The following is a 23,946-nucleotide window of genomic DNA, read 5'->3' as shown; positions in this document are numbered from 1 at the left end:
AAGAGTACTGATACATTTTATGCTGCAACTCTTGGTCATCTCTGCAGAAATATGTAAAATAATCACTTTGGAAAAAGACAATTAAACTGTCCTGAAAGCAATAATTTTTAAGTTGCTAATGCATGTGATCTTTTTAATGATTATTTTTGGTTGTAGATTTTATAGTAAGAATACGTGATACAATACTTCTAAAACTGATTATGCAAAAGCTGGAAGAAGCAGCACAACAAAAGCCCACAGCCTAACAGGCATGCTAAAAAATTCGTCAAAAGCCCAAACCTACAAGTGACCTCTTGAGCCCTGAGGCACCTCATGCAGCCTACAATGGTTTGAAGACAAACTGTACTTACTCCTGGTCATGTTTTCAAACAGTTTGTGAAGTGATTTAATATATTTCCTACAGAACGGAGAATAAATTTATGTGGAATTCTGTGTAATCTTGTAGCAAACAGTAAGAAAAGTGAAAGAATTGGAACACTGTTAAAGGTTGATGTATTTTTTCACATTTAATCAAAACTTGATGTTAACAGAGGTCAAAAGGAGATTGCAAACGCAGACAATTCTCAGGGGAAAAATTCATGTTAGAATTCATATTATTCTCACTGAATCTTCAGTCTTCAAAAAGTTTTGTGCTTTCTGGTTAGTACAGAGAGGAACTATTTACCTCCTAGGCAAGCAAAGCACCATCACAAAATGCAGTGATGCCACAAGCTGTAGCAGTCATTGACATTTTTTAAAGCAGCACTCATCTGGAGGAACATAAGAGATTAGGATCTAGCTAAATGAGTAATTTAGAAAGGAAAGGAAAAGTCAAGCTAAATCAAAATAAACAAAATAGAAATGCATATTGGTTTAAGGCTTTACATTACAATATGTGTAAGGTACGATATCTCTGATACATTAAATTATACAGAGGTTCATGTGGAAAATCCTGCTTCAGAATCTGAATTTCAGTTTTACATGGGAAAGTGTGGTAAATTAAAATATATATATACTGAGCGTACTCTTGTAATTTGCCTTTAAACCTTTTATCTTCCAAATTTCACAGTTTTTTTAAGTAGAACAGCCAAAATTTAATGCGGAGGTACATGGCAGAAAATATACTTTAAATCACTGAACAGAGATCTTTTTGCTGCCTTTTTATACGAAATTCTGGGCCCATTATAACAAAAGGATGCACTTTGCACGACCTTGAGAGCCTGTGACCATTGGGAAATCAAAAGGGTAGTGACACTAAGGAAAACTATTGTCCAGAAAAATAAGCCTCTCCAAGGGGCACCAAGAATCCACAATAAAATCCCTGTTTCCAAGAAAATTCAGGCATTTCCATCAAAAAAGACTGGTAAGATAAATAGAATGTCCTCATAAGCCACAGATTCTTAATAATACAAAATGTCTAAGTCCATGGTAAACAAAGCTCCAACGAAAACTAACATCTACTAACTCAGGCTTCTCAAGACCTAGGTCATGACCCAGCGCCTTGTCACAAGGTACCTCAAAAGCGTTTCTGAGCTGGAATTGCACGGAGTTTGTTTTGCATAACATATATTTCAGTTAGAGTTGCACTCCTGTGCAGAGCTCATAAAACTGCGACAACCGCCTTCTTGCTGACAGATACGATTTCAGTGTTAATAATTATTGCTGCTGTTATCTTTTTAGCATTTCAGTTTACATGAGAACACATGCTGATCTGAAAGAAACCCCAGCATGCTAGTTGCTTTCTTGCTGTCTGCCCTTAAATTTTGTGCATTTTGGGGTTTTTTTCCCAAGTTTTTCAACTAATCTATTTTGAAATTTTAGAAATTAAAAGTAGATGCATTTTGCTATACAGTTTGCATTTTGCTTTATAATTCTGTATCAAGACTCTTAAGTTTTCAGTTACTTCTTTTGGACTTGATTCTCTTCAGTTTCTTCTAATGATTGCATGGGAGAAAAATTATTTGCAGTAGATTCAAATATCAGAATGCAGTATTTTGTGAAAGATAAGTGTGGCTATGACAACGCAGTCGTTTGCAGAATGTCTGTTTTTAGATTGAGTCCTGCCTGTAGTACTGAACTCACCCTTTTCTATCTCAGTCCTGTAGGAGGCAGAAGTCAACAAATCTTTCACCATTTTACGTGGCACGAAGGCATTTTTGTTATCGAATGTCATGGTTTTGCTAGTCAGTGCTGGCAAGAATTAATCGAACAGGGGAAGTTACACATATCAATATTTTTAGTTTATACCTCCTTTCTAAAGCCTCATCCTGCAAATATTTACATGCACAAGTAACTTTACTCACATAAATAAAGCTACTTGCATGTTTAGGCATTTGCAGAACTGGCCCATAATTTCCATGAAAATCTAAAGAAAATAATGTATGATTTTTCTCGAAGGGTTAACTAAAGGCATATGTATTAGGCAAACTTGGGAACTGGATGACTTATTTATTAACTCGGTTTAGTATAAATTCTTAAGAGTTACTGCCTCCAAGAATTTCTGCACATTGGCTGTAATTTTAACTTTTATCCTTGCAAAAAAAAAAAAAAAAACCCAAAAAAAACAAGGGTGGGGAACGTTATTAAAGTTACAATGTTATGAGTTTGTTTCAAGAGCTGAATCACAATAATCTGAATGTTTTCACTCATTTTTTGCAAAGCTGACAGCTCCGCAATGTAAACTGCAAATTTGCCTCAGCTGGTTGCATATGGCTCATGTTTAACCAGAAAATAATTTACTGTAATGAGCTGCACAGTAAACCGTTCTTAAACCTTAACGGAACTTGGTGTCTTGAGGTACACGATTTGCATGAAAAACTACCTTTCATCCACATCAATTCCACGCTCTATTTGGATTAATGAAATTACACCGCAGAAGCATTGCTTTTAAAGTAGACTTAGTAGCTTCATTTATACAGTAGGAGTAAATTTATGCAAACGTGGCGAAGGGGGTGTCTTTTCCAAAGCCGACGACTTTTAAGTTCTAGAAAAGGACTATGCCAGGAGGGATGATTTTTGGCAAACGGAGCTGCTCCCTAGAAGGCAAAGGCGAGCTAGCACGGGCAGGACGGAGGGCACTGCATCTGCCTGCCTGCCGCCCTGGCTGGAAGCCAGTCTTATTAGCTATGCGGAGCAGCTTTGGCTGCGGTGCCAGATCCTGGACGGCCATCGGATCCTGGACTGACGGACCGACTGCCATCGGATGCTGGACCGACGGACGGCCATCGGATCCTGCACTGCCATCGCCGACACCGAGGTGCGGCTGCACAACTCCGGCCGCTTCCCCGGCGCCTGGGCTCCAGGCTGGGGGGGTCGTTTCAGCCTCTGGCTTCACCCCAGATGCCCCTCTCTCTCCTTCTGTTAGGAAAGCAGGTGGATATTATTCAGGGTTTGGGGATGCTTTGCTTTTCTTTCCTAGCGCTGTACTTCAACCTGTTTGCAGCTTGGGGGCAGAGCCACACTGGCTGGTGCTGGTAGCAGGGAAAAGCCGCTTTCTGGAGGTTTTCGCAGCCGGGACAGGTTCTGGAGGGACAATTCCACCCCCCTTCCTCGGTTAGACATCTAGTTACCGCACCCTGACGCAGAAAGGAGCTTCCCTCCTAGAAAGGAAAGTATTTTTGCCACCCCCACCCCCCCATCTTTGTATCTTTGTATGCAAAGTCTAGTCTGTATCCATCCTCAGCCTTATTTCCAGGCTGGGCTGGATCTGTGGACTTTGTTATTCAAAGAAAGCACATTTTCCCACTATGCTGAGATAAATTACATGTTCTTCCTTGTGCTAAGGTTTGTTTACCTCCTGTCATGGTTTTCTTTTCCAGCAGAACATTTTGAGCTTCGACTAACAGGATCATCCTTTAAGTATGCATCTCCAAAAACGTGTTAAACTACTGTTAATATATTTTATCTTCTTAGCAGGGACCTGGAGCATGCACAACACATGCACTGGAAAAAAGCGTTGCCTCGGGATGAGAGGTGAGATTCTGTGTTATGCCTCTAGCCATAGCTCTGGGAACATGGAACATATAGCAGGTTTAAGCTGGTTTTATGCCCTTCTAATCCTGAGCTGCTCTGCGGGCTGGAGTAGACATCCTAGTGTTTAGTCAGCCTGAGGTCTCAATGTGCTTTAACAGTGAACTCGGCTCTTCCCTGCATTTCCAAAATGCTATTGCGAGAGACAACAGCCTCTCTGAGAAATACCTTCTGGTGCTGCCCAGCTCCTGCACAAGTGTTTGGAAGGGAAATCGCTGAAGGGAAGCTTTGACAAGCTGCATAACAAAATGCCTCCCCCAAATGGATGTAAAAGCTACTTCACACTGCCCTGCTCTGAGGAGCTCATCCTAATTGACAGGATTTTGAATTTAATGGCTACATACGCTGATTTCTGTCTAGGACATCTGCTCCCACGCAGTCGATGCTCTTGAAGGTGTGCTGATCATCATCAGTGCTCTTGAAGAACAATCTGATGTTGCACAGAAGAGGGCCTCAGGGATGCTCCAGGTGCTGGTGGGACCTCATGAAGTAGGAGCGTCCTGCCGATTGCAGGTGGTTTATAAAGCCTGCCCTGCATCTACGCAAGTCTTGTACGTTTAACGGGCAACCCGAGAGCTTCTGTTTGCAACGCGCTCACGTTTCTTCTGCAAAAAAGAGAAGAATCCTAGCGTTTCCTATGCATGCAACTGTAGGAATTCAACGTCGGAAAAAAAGTACCAGCTGTTTTTTTGGCTGTGCCTGACGACACAGCGCGTGTGTACACTGCCAGTTTTCTTAGATGACAAATACCCATACCTCTGCCTCCTTTTAGAGGCTACCTCTCAGAAACAATTCTCAGAATTTAGTACCTGCTTGAACCCCCTAGAGTGTATACAAGCCGATCAGCAGGGGAAAGGTAAATGTGTTCCTTTACCCAAGAAGGAACATTTGGACAGGGAGCAACATACAGACCAAGTGACACAGTGGAAACATGAGGACAAGCTCTGGATCTCTGGGTCTTCTCATCAGGTCCTTACATCAAACATTGATAACACCTGCAGATTGCAGAGAAAAATGTAGGCAATACTGTACTGCATCCTACAGTGACAGAGTTCAACAAAATATGAATTTTATGTGTAACCTGTAGTCAAACAGTAATTTATTGACTCATTTCTAAAATGTCACATGGTGTAAGGGAAGTATATTTTGGAAGGAGATGTCTCATCTAGAAATGACTCGAGCAGATTCTTAAGTTTACGCACAGTGAAGACGTTTAAACAAGTCCTGGTTTGTTCCACTGACTTTGAAGGAGAAGTTAGGTGTGCACACAAAGGTCTGTGCAGGACTGGGACCGAAGGCTTCCCTGCCCTTGCACGTATGGGCTGGGCCGAATAACCAGCGGGACCGCTCGTGTCCCAGTTACCCAGCATGTGTATGAAACGTTTGTAGGATCAGATTCACGGTGCAGCCTGCCTTTGTAACTTGCTTTGATGGAAAGCTTACGGCTCCTCAAGCCAGAGCTTTCATGGTTTGCAAACTTATACACCCCTCATTTAAGCTATTTACACAGATTTAAGGGCCTAAGCACATATTTAGATATGTGGCTCATCAGAAAAATCAAGATTTACACAAAATCTAGACAGCTCACAACGTATTCTGATTGCCAGCTGTGGAGAAATAAAATTTATTAAGCAATTTTACAAAAGGGGAAGTTGTGTGCTGTTACAAAATAGAAAACTGTACTTCATGTTTAATATGAAGGGATGTATGCACGCATTAAAATGTCATGTTATATACACAAATAAGAAAACTCGTTGAAATACCGGTAATATTTGGTAAAATTGGAAACGTCTCTGTGGGAAGGATATGCACATTTCGACTGAAATGAAGCAGAGAAATTGTAATGCAACAAAAACCTTCTGATGAGACAGGCAAATCTCAAACCACTGAGACTTTAATGAAGTCATTTGGGCAGGTATAAGTCACGATCTTATCAAAATGGCAGAAGGATGCATATTGTGTCTGAAGATGTGTTTAACAAGACTAAACCTACCTAGAGACTCTGAAAAATATATGGCCAGCTTGGCTACGCTTTCAAAACTCTGTCTTCAAAGAATTTATTTTGACATGAGAAAAATGCAAACCCTGTTACTGAGCAAGTTAATATGGGAAGCGTTTGTAATAGAGCAGTTCAGCATTATATAGGGCCCTATCCTGTGAACACAAGATGGGTCGTTTAGTCATGCCTTTTCAATTAGACAACTTATACCCAGATTTCAGGATTTAACCCACCTGAAACCAGAAGGAAATAGATGAAGAACTCAGTACTGTGAAGGGATGAGTTCATCTGGCTTCCCACGATGTTAATAAAAGTGGAAGCAACTCACAGAACCAAAACCTATAGAAATTGCATAAATGAGCTGCACAGCAATTGAATTTCAGCCTGCTAGAAAGTAATATAAATACAAAACAAATGAAAAGTATTAGAAAGCTAAACGCAGAATTTAGCATATTTACATAGCTGCCAAACTACGAAAATAAATACAAGGCAGAGCTTTCATTCTTTATATTTACATTTTGTTTTAACAACATGTTTATAATAAATTGTCAAAGAGCTCTTAAAAAGACAGGTTTGAGGCATTAGTATGCGGCAGTCCTTTACAGCCTATCAGAGATACAGCAAATGTTACATTATTTATCACAGCAATCAATATTATAATAAAAAAAAAGAAAAATTAGACACGAAGTCCATGCCAATAGTATACATTTGTTTCTCATTTTACATGTAGATTGGTCTTATTTAGGAGACGGTTTAGTGTTTCACATAACAAAAATGCAGAGTAACATATCTTATCTGCATCTTATTTTTCTGTATGAAAGTTTTACAAATAAATAGAATTGAAAAGGTGAATGCCAGTTTTAAGTCTGTTTTACTAATACAATGACAAAAGTGTGAAATCTTTTGTAATAAAACCTCTATTAACAGTAATTTTTTCACAGAGAAGTGCAAATATGTAACGACTATTCAGAAAACTAATCCTGAGTTAAATTTTTAAATTTGAATTGTAATCTCAAAGTACTTATTTTATTCTGTCCTCACAAGAGGAAAATAATTTTCATTCTACAACTTTTTCAGCTGAATGCTTTAAAACAAAGACAGTTTAACAAGTAATCCACAGTTATATAAAAAAGCCCAAAGTGTGCAGAAGACAAATAAAGACAGGTCTTTAAGGAGCTCCACTCCTGCAAAGATTTACCACAGTTGTGACTGTGCAAGCATTCACAGAAAAAGTTAGCAGCCTCTGTAGGATCAGGAGAGTAACTCTGTAGCTAACGATTAAAGTATTTTCTCTTAAATATTCCTTTGCATTTTTTTGTTTCTTTTTAAGATGACCTGATATCTCTAAAAATTTTCTTCCAAAAGTATAAAATATGATGTCTGAAAAACTCCAGACCTGCCTATAAAATGGGGGTTTGGACACTGATTTCATGCTGCTGTTCTGCAAGTTTAGTAGAAGACCTTCTTAAAAGACTTTCAACTATTCCCAGAGTTTTGAGAAGTAAGTTAGATTTTATTAATCTGACAAATCTCTCCATACTGCAACCGATATGCATATTTGGATAGCTTGTTTTGAAAAATAATTTCTGTTTCACAAGGATACACGCCTCTTACTCGTTTCTGATTTTCATTTCTTTTATGCATCTGGATAGTTCAGCACAATTCACTGTGCTTTCTTCAGCATGAAAAAGGTCAGACAATAGTTCTGATTCTTGAAGGAAACAGAAGTGGAGGAGACAGTCCAAGGCAATCCTTGAACATAGTTGTTAGAGTATGAATGAATCAGTAACCAAGAAGAGATAGAACAGAATTATTTGCAGCACTGAGAAGAAAAGTGCAAGGAAGGAAACAGAAATACCTTCTCAGCATGGATACATGCACACAATTCCGTTACAGAAAAAAACCCATCCAAATTTCTGTGTATCTGGTGTAAGAAAAGAGTGAGCTATGTAAGTGCACAATAAATTCTGAAAGTGATTTTCAGGAAAATACATATATTTTTTTGTATCTCTGTGTGGGGATCGCACCTTGCTTAGTCTTCCTACGGTCCTCCTAACCTGGAACAAAACTTTACCACAGTTAGTAAGTAATGTGTTTTACAAGCACCACCTTACGATCTATAAATCACGTGCGTTTGAAAAGGCCGTCATCACAGCGCAAAACTCTCTGCCTAGCTAACATGGCAGATGAATGCTTTAGCTAGACAACACCCCTTAAGATATTAAGAAAAGTTCTGGCACTTTTTTCTTTGACCATTACTTTTTTTAGCAACTGATGTATTTGCAGACCCCAAGACTCCCTTCCAAGATACACAAAAATACAAGTCAAAGGTCAGCAGGAGGATGTAAAAATACCATTTAATCTTATCTGTGCAACACTTCATGTAGACATTTCACCATCTTCAGGCTCCCTTTGTTGAAAGACTAATTTATTTCTGAACTGACAGAAAAGAGATAATCAATTTGCAGCACACATTGAGTAAAAGCTGCTACACTCAGACATAACTTTATTCATATGTAAGATTTGACTAACACTTATGATACAACTTTTCATACTAAATAATAAAAAAAAATCAAGGCAAAGCATCTGATTCTTTTTTTATACAAAGAAGAACGTTTTCTAGACCGTGTCACATTTACCGCTTCTGTGCTACAAGTTTTAAAGAGTTTTGTTTTGCAGAGTTAGACATGAAGTATCTTAAACTTGGGAACGTTTCCTACGCTGTTGTGCATTTATGAGTTACTGGGACACTTTTGTATTTTTCATTACTGCGTCAATTCACTATTCCATTTCTGCAGGGGCATCGATAATAAATTTACACACCCATGCTGAATTATTGACTTTAATGTTGAGCATTTTGCTCTCTTTTCACCTTCACGGCTCGGGACCTCAGAAAGCTACTTTGCCTAATCAGGGAGAAAATTTAAATTTTGAATTTTCCTGCGTCCTCCATTACAGAAAGTCTCCCCGCAGCTCCAAATCAGGAGTCAGTAAATTCGATACCTATCCCAGACGCTACAACATAAAAGTTTGCAAAGAACAACCCGGCCGAGCATTCCCATTGATAATGAAGAAACAAATTGCAGTTTCTGGAACAAATAATAAGACGGCCTCCGAAATAGGTCTGCCTGCGGAGAGCCCTCCCGTCTTGCTCCGGGAGCGCTTTGATATGGTCCCTTTGTTTTAGGCCTCACACACGCACGCACACGCACGCACGCGGGAAGGAAAGTAGGGAAGCTCGGCAAAACTCGCCCTTCAAACCCGAAAGAACTTGGCCGCGGAATTTTAAAAAAGAAATTAAACAGTAGTAAATACAGGCGGGACAAAAGCCCTTTTCTCGTTGTGTAACGAACGTAATACTGATAGATTACTCCCCGGTTTCCATGGGGACCTTTTTGTTCTAACTTCAGATACCGATGATTAGGGTTAAATGAGGCACCTCATATTTTTTCGCTGAACGGAACGGTGTGGCCGGGGTTGGGGGGACGAAGGGCAAAAGCGTTCATTATCGATCGATTTTATTTTTTATTTTTTTTTTACAGAAAAAAAGATGATTACTTCTAATCCTTGAGGAACGGTGGCTGCTGGCAGGGCACAATTAGCACATTTTTAGCATTCCTGTGAGGGCCGACCGCCAAGGCAGGCCGACCGTGCTCCCCCGGCCCGGGCCGGGGTGCGTGTCAGGGCCGGGGGTCTCCAACGCCGCCCAGACCCTGGCGAGACCCCTCGGGGTGCACCTCAAGGTGGGGGAGGGTGGTCAGGGGCAGCGGGACCCTTTGGGGTGCACCTCGGGGGGGAGTTCAGGGGTAGCGAGACCCCTCGGGGTGCACCTCGGACGGAGTTCAGGGGTAGCAGGACACCTCGGGGTGCACCTCGGGGGGGGTCAGGGGTAGCGGGACCCCTCGGGATGCACCTCGGGGGGGGTTCAGGGGTAGGAAGGAGATGGAGGGCGGGAGGGGGAGAGCCGCCTGCGGCGGGGGTGGCACCGCGGGCCGGGCCTGCTGCCGCGTAGGCCAAGCTAGGCCGGGCCAGGCCCAACGCCGCACAACTTGGGGGCTTTTCGCCCCAAAATGGCCGCAAGTTTCCAGCCGGCGCCGCACCGGGGGTCCCGAGCGACCGTGGCCACGCGTGGCGGTGGCGGTGGCGGGGGCCGCAGGGTGGCCGCGGCGGTTCGCGTTTCCACGAGGGGAAGGCAGCGGAGTGCCCGCACGGCCCCCCGCCGTCCCAGGGCCCCCTCGGGGCTCCTGACGGCCCGACCCCCGCCGTGCCAGGCACGGGGGCGGCCGCGACGCCCCCCGAGAGCGCCCCGCTCTCCTTGTCCCCCAAAACCTCGGCGGACGGCCCCCCCCCGGTCGCCCCCCGGTCTCCCAGCCTTTCCCCGAGGTCTCCGGCCTTCGCCATCCTCCCCGGGCGGGAGGAAGAGGAGGCCGGGGCGGCGGTGGCTGCCATTGGCCGGGGAGCTGCGGCTGCAGCTGCAGGACACAATTAATTATGCTAATGGCGTGGGGAGCGGATGTACTTTTTTCCCCCCTTTATTCCTCTCTCTTTTTTTGGCTGGTCGGTGCGGGAAGGAGACGCCCTGGGCTGGGATCACATGATATTGTCTTCGCGCCACTTTCGTAAAACCCTTTTTATTCCAGGGCTTTGCTCGGGCTCAAAGGTAACGTGTTTATCTTTCCATTTTCTTGCCCTTTCCTTCGCGCTTTTTTTTTTTTTTTTTTTTTTTGTTTCCCTCCCCAAAAGCCGGCGCGAGCCCGAGGGTGCTCCCCGCGTCTGCACGCTTTTTATTATTTTATTTTAGTTTTTTTTTTTAGTTGTTTTTTTTTTCCTAATCGCTTCCCCCCTCCTCCCCTCACTCGGCTCCCGCGACCCGCCGCCTTGCGCCGCAATCTCTGCCGGGCGGTACCGGGATTGCCCCGGGGGTTGGGCTGGGGGACGGTAGAACCGTGGCGGGCAACCCCCGACCCCCGTTCCCGGTGGCGGCAGCGCTTTACCGGAACGCGGGCGGCCGCCACCCACCTGTAGGAGTGCGCGGGGGCTCGACCTGCCTCCCGCGTGGGCCCGCGGCTCCCACGCTACGGCCCGACCCCCCCCCCCCCCCCCACACACACACAAAAGCGCACCGGCCCGGCCCCCCGCACCCCGGTGCCGGTGCCCCCCCCCCCCCCCCCCGCGGCCGGCGGCTCCCGCGGCACCAACACTGGACGGGGCCGCGGCAGGAGGCCGAAACTTGGGGCTCCCCGGCCGGCCGCTGTGGTGCGGGGTGTCGGGGGAGGAAGGGGGGGGGGGGGGGCAGCATGCAGGGTTTCCCCCCCCCCCCCCCCCCGCCGTTGCAATTCTCCCGCGCCCGGTGTGGGGAGGGGGGGTGGGGTCGTGCGCCGCCCCCGCGTGGCCGGTGCGTGGGGGGGGGGGGGGGGGGGGGGGGGGGGGGGGGACGGGGACGCGGGCGGTCGGTGAGCACATGGCGGCGGTGGGCGGCGGGACGCATGCGCGGGGCGCGGGGCGCGCTGGGGTTTGTAGTGCGGGGCCGGCCGGGAGGCGGCGCGCGGGTGCGCGCGCGCTCGCTGGCTGGCTGGCTGGCTGGCTGGCTGGCGCGCGGAGGGGGCGGGCGGGAGCCGGACCACGCGCTCGGGAAAGAAGCCGCCGTCGGGGCGCCGCGCTCCGCGCTCGCCCGGCCGCCCCCGCGCCACCCCCCCTCCCTCCCCCCTCCCCCGCCGGCCCCCCTCAGGCAAGACCGGGGGGGGCGGCGCGGGCGGGGGTCGGGGAGGGGAAGGAGAGGGAGAGGATGGGGGGGGGGGGGGGGGCGGCGGCGGCGTGGGGGGGGCGGCGGGGGAGGACGGCGGCGGGAGGCAGCGGGGCTGCCCCCGTCGGGCCGGGACAAAGGGGCCGCCCGCGGCCGTTGCGGAGCCGCCCTCGGCGCGACTTAACCGCCGGGCTCGCTGCTCGCCCTCCCCGGGGGTGAGGCGGGCGGTGGGGGTAGGGGTGGGTGTGGGGGGTGGTCGGGCCTCTGCTGGTGGCGGGGCGAAAGGGGGTGGGGGGGGGGGGGGGTTGGGGGCGGGCGGGCGGGCGGCTTGGCGCGTTTTTGGGGCTTTGAATGGAGGACTGCATTTCCCACCGTGCTTTGTTCCTGCGCTTTAATCGCCGCCGCCGCGGCGGCGGCAGCGCGCGCCCCCCCGGACGGGGCGGGCAGCACGTGGCGGGGCACCCCCACACCCCCTCTCCGGGACCGGGGCTGGGGGGCGGGCGGGGGGAGTGGGGGTGGTGGGGGGGGAGGGCGGCGAGCCCGGGCCTGCGGTGGGGAGCGGTGTGCCCGGCCGTTGCCAGCCCGTACTGAACTCTCCGGTGCTCAGCGCCGGCCGGTGCCTGCGGGGATGATGCTCCGGTTGCAGCCCCGGGGGTGGGGGGTGGGGGGGTTGGGGGGGGGGGGGGCGCGGTGCACGTGGCGAGCGCGGCCGAGTAAATCCCCCTGCCCGCTCCCCCGAGCAGATGGTCAGTGCGGGGGAGATAACGGCGGGCTGCGCCGCCCCGGGGGGGGGGGAGATAATGCCCCGGCGGGAGTGGGGGCCCTCCCCTAGCAGAGCCCCCCCCCCCCCCCCCTCCGCCATAAACACCCGGAGAGGCTCAACTTCTGCAAGAGCCTCTTGGGGTGTGTGGGAAGGGGGGGGGGGGGCACCACCGCCCCGGGCATCCCCAGCAAAAGCCTCCCCACCTCTGCAGGTTTGTAATGCCCAGGCAGCGTGGCTCCGGAGGGAAATTTAAATTCGTTAATATACGTGTATATATATATATATATCTTTTTTTTTTTTTCCCCCTCCTGCGAGGAGGTTCCCGTCGCTTTTGTGCTGCTGTGCAGTTAACGGCATCATCTGGAGTACAGATACTCCATTATCTGGTGTGGAGGGTGCGGGATCATGTGTCAGAACTTTTCTTGTGCTACTGGGGGGGGGGGAATGTTTGGTGGTTGGGTGATGCAAGATACTCAGTAAAGCTCCAGGAGAAAGGTCAAGTAAAATGTCTCGCGTGCTGTAGTAACGCACCAAACCCATGAGAGCAGGAAACCGGGATGTTTTGATACCTGTTACAGTGCTTTTTAACTGCCACTAAAAACAGGAGGAAGCCATTTTCACCTTAATTTAAGTGAAAATTAGCTGCAAACTCTTCCTTGTTTGGTGTGCTCTCAGTTAAACTGCCTTCTCAAAACTCCGAACCCATTTCTGCCTCTGTACTTTAATAAGAAAGCCTCTGCTAGATTGAGTAGCAAATCCATATCTGTGTTATGCAACATTAATGTTAGTCTTCTCTCTTGGCAGGTACTGTTGGCTCCTGTGCTTCAGTCAAGATGCTTCTGTGATGCTTTAGCTGTGCTGAAACAAGAAGACCGTTTAAGTAGAAGAGTTCCTATCTGGTGATGGGCCTTGAGTTGTGCAAAAGTGCTTACAGTGCAGGTAGAGTTTAGGATCTACTGCAGTATAAGCACTTCTGGCATTACTGTGGCGATTCAGTGACGGTAGCAGGGCATGGATGTAACCAGGATTGTTGTTTTGCTGCGTTAGAGCTACGTTACAAATGGTTCTTGTGTTAAGGTGCATCTAGTGCAGTTAGTGAAGTAGCGTAGAATCTACTGCCCTAAATGCTCCTTCTGGCACAAGCTGCTGCCTGCACGTCCAAAAAACCCGCATCCATCTGGCTTTAGCTCAGCAATTACAATTTTAGTTAAAGTGTTTTTTCACTGAAGGCAATTGCTCGGGAAGTAGTTTTGTCCTAGCAGTATCAAAGTGCTCATAGTGCAGGTAGCTTTGAATTGGACCTACTGTAATGTGGGCACTTACAGTACTGCTAGATAAAGTGCATCCTAGCTAGTGGCAGTTTCTGGAGAAGATGGTGCTGATTACAGTCAGTTTTGCAGGTTTGCATCCCAGCTTACTAAAATTGCTGTGCAAATCCATGCAAAACTGACTGTGGTGGTGGTGAATCTGTGGTGAATAATGGGTTTTGAAGCTTGCCCCCCCCCACCCCCTTCTTCCATGGAAGATCTGAAGATGCCTTGCGCTGGTTTCTCCATGGGTGGGGATTTGTTGCATTACTTGTAGCTATATGTAGAGTATTGCACTTGTCCCGGCCTGTGGAGGAAAGGAGGACTTGTCTTCAGGCTGCACTGCCCCAAATTTGCCAGTATGGTAAGCTTTGTTTTGCTGTTGTCGGGTGGATCACGATGCAATTTTGATTAGTTTAGTAGGAGAAAAATTGCACGGTATCCATCTGTAAACCGCAAGACCTTCATCGCTGACAACATAGCTTTTGTCAGTAATCAATTCTCACAGCAGAGTCTGTAGTAATGTGTATAATGGCTTGCTGGTGACTCCGCAGCTTGAAGGGATGGGAAGAAAGAAAAATTCTCCAGATGCTAAGGTTTGTCTACCATTTAAAAAGACAAAAAGTGAAAAACAGGACCAAAAAAACCCAACCTGGAACAGTTGCAGTGGTCTGGGGAAGGACAATTTGGGAGATTGTTTCTGTAATAACGTGTAAATGGCTGTGGTGGACTTAACAATAAAAAGATTTTAAAATAAACCTTGTGTTTAATAATGTATCTTGCTAAAGTGTGGTTGCAGTAGACAAGTAGGAAAAAAAAATACAGGAGACCCTTTCTTGCTGGGTTGTGGGTTGTAGCCTTGTCCTGCCTCTTCCAGCAACCCTCCTCCCCCTCGATTTTTGAAGAAGGTCGATCTGCTGCAAACCTCTTGCTGCTGCTACTTCAAGGAGGCTCTGTGCTGGGAAGGGGGATGTTTCTCCCCCAGGCCAGGAGAAGGAGGTCCTCAAGTGATAGTGCTTGACGCTTGCCCTTAAGCAATAGTCGTACTCCCCCTTTTTTTTTATTTTTATTTTAATTTTTTTTTATTTGCTCTTTGACTCTCTGAGCCTTGAAGTTGGGAGTGGAGCTGCAGCTTGTCTTGAACTGCTGCCCCTGGGAGTGGGGAGACCTTGGTTTGTCTCAACTTCAGAGGCTGGCAGAGTGGTGTGACCCGCTCTGCTGTGGTAACAGGGGCTGGAGCTGAGGCTCTGCTGCACAAGCTGAACGTAGCAGCTTGAAATTTTGTGCTCTGCTGGTGGGAGAGTCTCTGTGCTGATAGAGCAAGCGATGGGGTCTGGATGCTGTTGGGCAAAGGAGGGACCTGAACCCAAGCTGCGTGTTGGGGGTGTGCAAGCGATGACGTACTTGGGGAGAGCTGTGTTGCTGAGACTGCTACTGCATTGCTGTAGTGTGTAAAATGTTTGGGGGTATTTTTGGGGTGGCCTACCTGCTCAGGGGAACCTCTATGAGTGTCTTGGGGAGAGGGTTGCTTGGATGCTCAGGCTTCAGCTGGGGTTTTTTTCTAGTCTGCCCTCAAAACTGTATGGTTATGTGCACTTTATGCAGCAGAGCCGTTTAGAGACTTGCTCCAGAACTGCAGCTCGTGGTTGCTGCAGTTGCCTCAGTACAAATAGATGTGGTCCGGTTAAGCAGGCAGCACCAGTGAGTTTACAAGGCCATCCTTCCCCCAGCTGAAATATTTTGAGATCTAAAAAGGATCATTTTTGCTGGTCTGGCTTATGGTGGCCAATGCAGCTGGGCTGATACCGTGGTGTGTCTCTGATGCAATCCTGTCTCTGGGGTCCTGTGCCCAGACCTGGTCCAGGGGGTGGTTGTGCACAGCAGGGAAGAAATTATGGCAAGCAGAGCACTCCTTGCTTAGCTCCACCACAACTGCAGAGCTCCTGCGAGGGCTTCCCTGCAGTTGGTGGCTCTGGATGATTTTCTACCCCAGAATCTAATCTGAGGCTGAGTCGTAATCTTTCTTGGGTTTTAGAGAGCTGTAATCTGGACTTCAGATCACTGTGCAAACAAAAGGCAAAGATGTTTCCTAAGTGTAGAGCCCTTCTGGCTGTGCCACTTGTTGACAGTGAGGAAAAATGGGTTGGAGTGTGTGCTAATTGTGATTTACTGTAGTGCATCGTACCCCAACCAAGTGGAAGGCATCAGGCTCTGTTCACGCCGGGAATGAAACCCAAGTTTGCTACCGTGCTAATGTGCTCCTGGGAGATGCTCCAAGCCTGGCTTTGTATTGCTAATACTGGAGCTGTACCCAGCTCTTGCGTGGGGTCTTAACTGGTGTTTTTTGGGTGAACCAGGCTTGCGTTGATGGGGTGGGTACTGGAGGGGATTCGTTGCCACCGGTGGGTGTGCTCAGCACAGCCAGTGTTTGATGCGAGGTGCTGGTGTGGTCAGCCAGGATGTCTCGCTAGCGAGGGCTTCTGAGCACTGTGGTAGGGGCCAGACCTTCAGACGGGCACCCCAAAACCATCCCACCCAGGCTGAGCTGTTAGCAGGTGACCGGTAGCTTCTGCGGTAAAAGGGACGTGTGTTCAAGTTACCTGGGTGAGGGGGATTGTTGTTGTTGTCTGATCCCTGCGAGTGAAAGCTATCTATTAACAGCGTAGGTGTTTGCTGTTCTGGTGAGTATCCACACAATCTGTTCCGAGTGACAAGCCTGCGGTTTGCAGTTCGGGTGGTTTGCGTGGAATTTACTGACTTCGCTCAAGGCGCTGAAATTTGGAAGCGAGCTGAACGTTCCTGCAGTTGTAAACCGGCTAAGGCATCAGGAGGAAGCAGGATCCTCCGCTCTCTTGGGAGCAGCTTCTGCAAACTGGTGCCCTGTGTGTGCTTCCTACATGGACAGTAAGTTGGTTTTATTGTCAGGCTCCCATATTCAAGCGCAGTGGGGCCGGCGGTGCATCTCCAGGACTTGAGTGCCGTTTTTCTCCAGGGTGCTGGTGACAGGGCGAGGAGGGGCGAACTCTCAGGGTATCAGCATTGCAGGAGTTGGAAGTCAAACATGTTCCTGTTACCACCTTAGCGCGTCTCTAAGGCTGATGAGGAGGAGTATGGTGTGATTAGAGGCTGCAGAGGCTTCACGCGAAGGCAGAGCGTGCTGGCTCTGAACTCTCGTTCGCTGTGCACCTCCCACCGAGGCGTCCGTCTCGTCTGTGAGCTCTACTGTCCTTTCTTCTCCTACACCTGGCGATAAGCTACTGGCTCGCCTGGATTGCAGAAACCCCTTTCTGGGCAGGTCACCCCTGGCTCACCCAGCCTGGCTTGCAGCTGTGTCAAACCTACAAACTTGTTCTACGCTGCTTGGATCCCTGTGTCATGACTTATGTTTTCAAAGGTTTAAAAATGCTGAACCTGACTTTTGAAGTAACAAATGACCTATCTTTATACTAGCAGCACTGTGCAAAATTGCCTTGTCTTAAGCCCAGAATATCACTTTGGGAGATTTTTGCAGGAGATCCCCTTGCTTTCTGAGGTTTTGGATGCCCCGTATAATCAGGTGGAGCCCCAGGAAGACAAAAAAAGCTCAGGAAAACCCCACAAACAAACCCAACCCCAAAGCAAAGCAGCCCGAGAATGGTGGTTTTGGGTATCTTGGATATCTGAACTCTGTGAAGCTGGATGCAGAGATGGGGCATGCGGAGCTCTGCTGCGGGGTGTCCGCCTGCGGAGCAGGGCTGTGTTTCGGGAGCTGTGGAGCTTGTCTCCAGCTCCCTGCGAGGGAGGAATCCGCAGGATCTTGGGCTTTTCCGAGGCACCTTTTGACTTGCCCTCACCTTGCTTTTGGAGGAGCTGAAGCCGGGCGGGTTCCCCCATCTGTCTCGGGATCCTCTCTGCAGCCCCTTCTCCCATGGGAAGCACCAGGAGTGCAGGGGTGGGTGTTCAGGCGCGGCATTAACACTTTGCTACAGCAAAGAAGGAAAGGGATGAAGTCTCCCCGGCCACACGTGTGCTGCTGCTATCGCTGTGCCGGTGCAGGGCTTTGCCGTGCTGCTTTTTAAACAAGGAGAGGGTTTTTTTATCCATGAGAAGTGTTGCAGCCGTGTGGCTGTTGGACATCGGTGCCGAGGGGCTGAGGCTGTTCCAGGAGCTGTCGCAGCAGCTATTTCTGGGAGTGGGACGTCAGAAAGGAGTCGGCACCAGTAATTTTTTACTGGAAGTATATAAATAGGTACGAGCACACGGAGACATAAGGGCTTCTCGTGGAAAGAGACAACTCTTGTTCTGGAAACTTCAGAGGTCTTCTAACATCGGAGTGCCTAAGCTATTTTTACAGAGTGGGACTATTTCGTATTATTTCAGTCTCCTTCCTGCCGCACAACACTTTCTGTTATTTAATATGCGTGCAGTTATTCCCGGCTGTAATCAGTGTTTATCTCGCAGAGCATCCAGCGGGTACTTTCCTTTTCTCTTGAAAGAAACTTGTTAAAATAATTCTTAATACTTCTGGACTATCATTTCTTTTTAAAGTGTCTTCTGCTTTTGGTGGTCTTCAGGGTGTTTTTTTGTAACACATTCATGTCTGTATCAGTGCACTAAGCCCAGGTAAGCATTTCTAACCGGCGTGTCTTTCACAGCGCACAGCCTCTGTGCTCGCTGCCCTTCATCTCCGGTTGCTCCCAAGTTACTTTGTCCAAAGTAATTACAGCGTGTGTCCATAAAATCTGGGTTTCATTTCCATATGCTATTAGGTTGAAACCATAGCTGCCAGGAAGGTGTAAGTATTTCTAATTTGCTTAGCTTGGTCACCGTACCAAGTGTTGTCCAGATCCAAACCAGCTCTCAACCTGGACCTGCTGGCTGAGAAACCGATTATGTGTTGCATCTGTCCTCTGTCTCCTCCCCAGCTGCACTTCTCTCCCATATCAAATCCCCTGCGATGATACACCAGAATAACATGCCTCATTCTCTTTGACTTTTTACGTCTACCTATTGATTTAAGTTACTGTACTTCTGCAGTCAGTATGCCGGCTGCTGCAGCCAGATCAGAAATCACCAGTGATTTGGCTAATTACCTTTCCCATTGGAAATGTTGCTTGTAAAGGTTACGTTTCATTTGCCAAAGGATTTTATGAAATGTAGGGAATTGCAGCACTGAACCAAAGGAGAAATCACCAATGCTGTTTTTACATATTTCATATATTTTTACATACATATATATATATAAAATCATATAGAAGAGGAAATTACCATTTTGTTACTCTGGTGATACAGAGCTAGAGTAGAGTGATTTTATTTTTATTTTTATTTTTTTTTTATTTGAAATGGGCTTATTGGTGCAAAGTACCATTCTTGTACTGTTCTCTGCTGGTGGAGGCACCAAACCTGGTTTCCCGGTAGGTACCCTGCAGCAATAGCAAATGGCTGGCAGGACAGATTGAAAGCTTGAAAGAAGTAAGAAATCTCTTGGGACTTCAAAGGCCACACTTTGTCTGCCAGCCTGCCTGCTCAGAGCTTCACTGCAGCAATGAAAAGAAAATTAAGATCTTCCTGCCCTAAAAACACAGCCCCCTTCCCTCCTCCAAAGCTGGACCACTCCTCCGTGTTCGTTAACAGCAAAGCCCAAAGCGCTCATTCCTTCCCGTACCCAGCAGCGGTGCAGATGCTTGTTAGTGCTTTAACAAGCACAGTTTTTCGAAGTAGCACCGGGTCCGCAATGTCCACTTGTATCAATTTTTAGTGGTCCGAGATGGGCACTTAAATCCCTGAAAGTGGCTTGAAAATCCCAGCCCGAATCCCTGAGCTGAGGTGGGCTATTGGTAGTGGTGATGGACCTTCAGCTGCAAACTGATGCTGCTTGTAGCTGTGTTTTCAGCTTTCCAGCTGGGACGTGGGAGGAATTGGGGACTGATGGGGAAGCGCTGTCCCAGGAGACGGGAGGTTCGTCCTGCCGGTGCTCCCTGGACATTGCTGTTCCCTCGGGGAGGCTGCGGGACTGGCTGACTGGCTTCTCTCTCTCTTTGTAGTTTTCCTCTTCTTTTTTTTTTGTTATTAAAAAGGGTCTTTTGTACGGACAGAAGTTTTCTGGTCTGACTGATGAAAAATCTGGGTTTGCATTGATATGGAGTAAAAAGGTTACAGAAAGATGGGAAAAGAATTCAGTCTTTGCTCTCTCTCTTGGCTTATGCAAAACCCCAAATCCTTGTTTTGCTCAAAGAAGGAGCAATTTCTACTAAACCAAAATGTTTATGATGATGAAGACAACCTTATAAATCAGCCCTATAGCTGAAGAATGCCACATCTGAGCGTTATCCTTCGGTCCAAGAGGAGCATATGACAGAGCTTAATTGATTGATTAAAAATGTTTTAGTTCTGTTTATCATGATACAGCATAGAAAGGAGTGGGAGATGGCTGCTCACCTTCTGTTTTGGGAAGACTTCATGGTAAGTGCTTTATCTGCAGTAAAAACCATGGTTAGTTTTGAAGAAAATAAATTTGAAACTAACAGAGCTAGGACTGTATCCGCAGAGTGTGGTTCTTCCACCAACGAGCCTGTGTGCGAACAGCGGGGATGGGAAGGAGTGTTGCTTGCCATTGCCACCTACCTGTGCAATTTTATTAGTACAGTAAATGTAGCAAAATACAGTTGCATTAACTCTGATGGTTGCATTGCCACAGCTCTGCTGATGGGCCATTCCCGAGGCAGCAGTGTGGTAAACAGACCTGCTCAGGAATTATTTTTATACACCCAAAATCTCTTTTACCCAGTTACGCCTCACTCTCCAACTAAAACATGGGCCTGGCTTGTTTTAGGAGGTGATGACAAGCAGATAAAATGGAATTAGAGCCTCTGCTCGAGTGCGGGCAGGGCTGCAGCGCTGCCTTTATTAGTTTCTCACTTGGGCAGTTTGCGTTGCAAATGCTGATGCTCCAGCTGCTGGAAGGTTGTCGGCAAGAGATGGGCATTAGCAGGTCTCTGAACTCCTCGGATGCGGACTTAGACCTGTGCGAGCATCCTGCTCTGCGGACTTAAACCCGCTCGTACAGCCGCTCTGCCCGAGGTGCCCACGGAAAGCGTTGCCCGTCAGTGGAAAGCGTTGCCCGTCGGACCCGCTGCTGCGAGAAACCAGGGTAGAAAGCGGGTGTTAGGGTGAAACTCTGCTGCTGCTGCTTTTTCAGGCTGTAAAAAATACATGAGCGCCATCTAGACTAATGCCATTTATTGCATTTCCCCCCTCATTTTCTAATGGGCTGTCACAAGTCAGCGTCGCGGTGGAGGCTTCGAAGCTGCACGAGTGAGAGGGGACGAGTTGGTGCTCGGCGGTGCCGACTGCAATCAAGGAGCTTTGCAAATAGGAGGGTTAAACGAAGGGGTTTGGAAAAAGCGAGAAGATGCCTCCCCTGCGGCTCCGCGGTGCTCGGCCGGGCACCAGCCTGTCCCCTAGCATGGCTCGGAGGGACGGCACGAGGCCTCGGGGACCCTCCTGTCTTCGTGGAAGCTGGTCCTGGGGTTAGAAACTTGGCACCTGTGTTGGGCAGGATTGGCCTCGCTTCAGCTTCCTGCTGTGGGGTCCTATTCCGCTTGTTCCGTGCTGTTAAGAAGCTATTGGCGATCAGAACGAGATCCACGTTGTGTCCCATCAGAAGCGGGGGATGCCGGCATCAGGGATGCGCAGGCTGTCACTGCGACGTGCAGGTACGTTATCTCGCTGGGTTTTGGGCTCCTACGAGCACCAAGCAGGAGCCCCTGTGATGTGTCCTGTTTGCACGGCGAGGCATCAGGTTTGAGCCGTGAGCTGCAGCCACATATGGGTGCTCGTGTCAGGGCTGGCTACGGGCCGTCTTGTTCCTGGCCCTGCAGCATCGCCTGCTGCCTGTTGAGTTACTGGTCCGGCTGTCAAAATGCAGCCGGCATGCTCTGCTCCTTGATGCAGCTTGGTCTTGCACCACGGCTGGTTTTTCAGTGCTGATTTGGAAGGTTCATGCACATCACTGATTTAAAAAAAAAAAAAAAAAAAAGATTTGGTTGGGTGGGGAAGATACAGCTTTCTTGGATCTGTTACTCAGCCTGGTTTTACTTATTCTGGATCACGTTGATTCTGGGTAAAGGTTTTATTGCCTGTCACGATAAGCTGAGGCTTCTCCCAGAGGCTGCCCAGAAACCCCTGTACGCGGTGTGAGTGTGATTGCCTTTCCGAGCCTAGTCTGCACCCTCACGGGAGGTGTTATCGGAGCTATTCAAGAAAAACTACTTACTGTTCTGCCCATAAACTGAATGCAAATGGGACTTTTCCTCATTTCAGATGCTGGAGCTGCGGCGCTCTGCCTCTGCTGAGGGCTTGCCTTGACCTTGCGCAGCCTTCCCCCACGCTGTGGGGACCAGCTCAGCGGTGGGAGCGGGTGCTGCAGCCCCGCTATATCGTATATATCGTGTGCATATTGTACACATATCATATGTATCGTATATGCTACAGTGGGCACCCATGGGCTCTTTTCGGGACACTTGCACGTGGCTCTCTGGGAATTACCAGGCCAGCAAGAGGAGTGGGTGCTGCGCAGGTGGGAAGGGAAATAGGCACAAAAATGAGTGAGGAAAAGCTGTGTGCGACAGGTGAGGGACTGAGCTGTGAGAGATTTTCTCCGAAGGGCTACTGGTCCCCTCCCTAGCACAGTCGCTGGACAGTTTTAGTCCAAAATCTTCAGCCTCCTGGTTTTCCATTCGCCACATGAGGGCAGGCTGTTTCTTAATAAAATACAGGGAGAAATCTCCAGCTCACACAGCTGATAAAATCTCCAGCCCAAGCCTCCCTCTTACTCGGGGAGGGCTGGGCACTGCAGCCCTGTCCAGGTTTCAGCCCCCCCAGTCCAGGGGGGCTGTGGCGGACAAGGACGAACGTGTCCGTACCCACCCCACCATTATAATCACCCAGGCCCAAGGGAACCGCTCCGGCGTTTGCTTTAACTATCTCACGGCTTCGTTATTCCTCTGGGCAAACTTCGTTTACTCTAATGGCATTAGCTCTGCATAATAAAATGTCTTTTCTCATCATGCCGCTGCTTGCTGGCCGCAGGTTAGTGGCATTTGCTCTCCCTGGCACCTGCATCCCCCCGAGTGCAGGGATGCTCTTGGCGGCATCACGGTGCCGTCACCCAGCCCCACGGGGATTTATCACCGCGGTCTCACCCGACTTCACGGCTTCTGCCTGCCGGCCTCTCTGTAAGTTAACACAGCTTGCAGTGATTTGCAAGAGGACAGAGTTAACTGGAGTTTGTCTGATAGTTGTTAATGCTGCCTCTGACTCTTGTTTATTCCTCTCCTTAACTCTCTTTTTTTTTTTTTTTTTTGATGGAAATGTAGCAGCAAATGCGCAGTGGGAATATATGGCTTTAAGAAAAAAAGCAATATGGATATGTCAGTGTAGCAAATAATACTTATGGTTTTATGACTCATGGACTTAAAACCAAAGCACAGACACTTGGGGTGTCCAAGGAAGATACTGAAGGCTTTGTGGTGGGTGCCCTGGGCAGGAGTGAGAGTGGGGCAGGGGCAGCCCCAGGAGTGACTCCAAAGAAAGTCCTCTGAGATGTTCCTCTCCAAAACCCTCTTCAGGTGCACTAACAAAATGCTTTGCTCTCACAGACAGCGTGAGCGGGCAGGCTGCAATTTATGGGTCCGAGCAAATCCTCCTGCTCGCAAAGAGTAGCAAATGTCTGTTAACATGTTATTAGAAGTGACAGAACAGCAAGAGATGAGGATAAAGCCCAAGCCCCATGGTGGTACGATGTGATTGCCGGTGGGGAAAAGCCTACCAGATATTAATCTTAAAATGTCAGAAATGTCATAGTGACTGCAATAAAACACAAGTGTCTACCAGTTATCTTGGGAACAATTCAGTCAGGAGAAGTGATGGGAAACCCCCTCAGTGTGGGTATGTCCTGCTCACCAAGGGCTCCAAAAAATCTGTTGCCTTTTGCAAGTTTTTCAAAACTTCACTTGAAAAAAAAATAAAAATTCCCCCCCCCCCGCCGAGGTGGCTGCTGGGGGAAGTGTCTAAGAAGATGTTGGTGTTTGGAGCCCTGGCCGTCCTTCGCTATGAGTGAGTTCGTGCCATCCTGCTCCTGCTGCTC

Source organism: Accipiter gentilis, chromosome 24 (assembly GCF_929443795.1).
Source record: "Accipiter gentilis chromosome 24, bAccGen1.1, whole genome shotgun sequence".
Lineage (NCBI taxonomy): Eukaryota > Metazoa > Chordata > Aves > Accipitriformes > Accipitridae > Astur > Astur gentilis.
The sequence above is the reverse complement of the archived record's forward strand: the minus strand, read 5'-3'. Positions refer to the sequence as shown.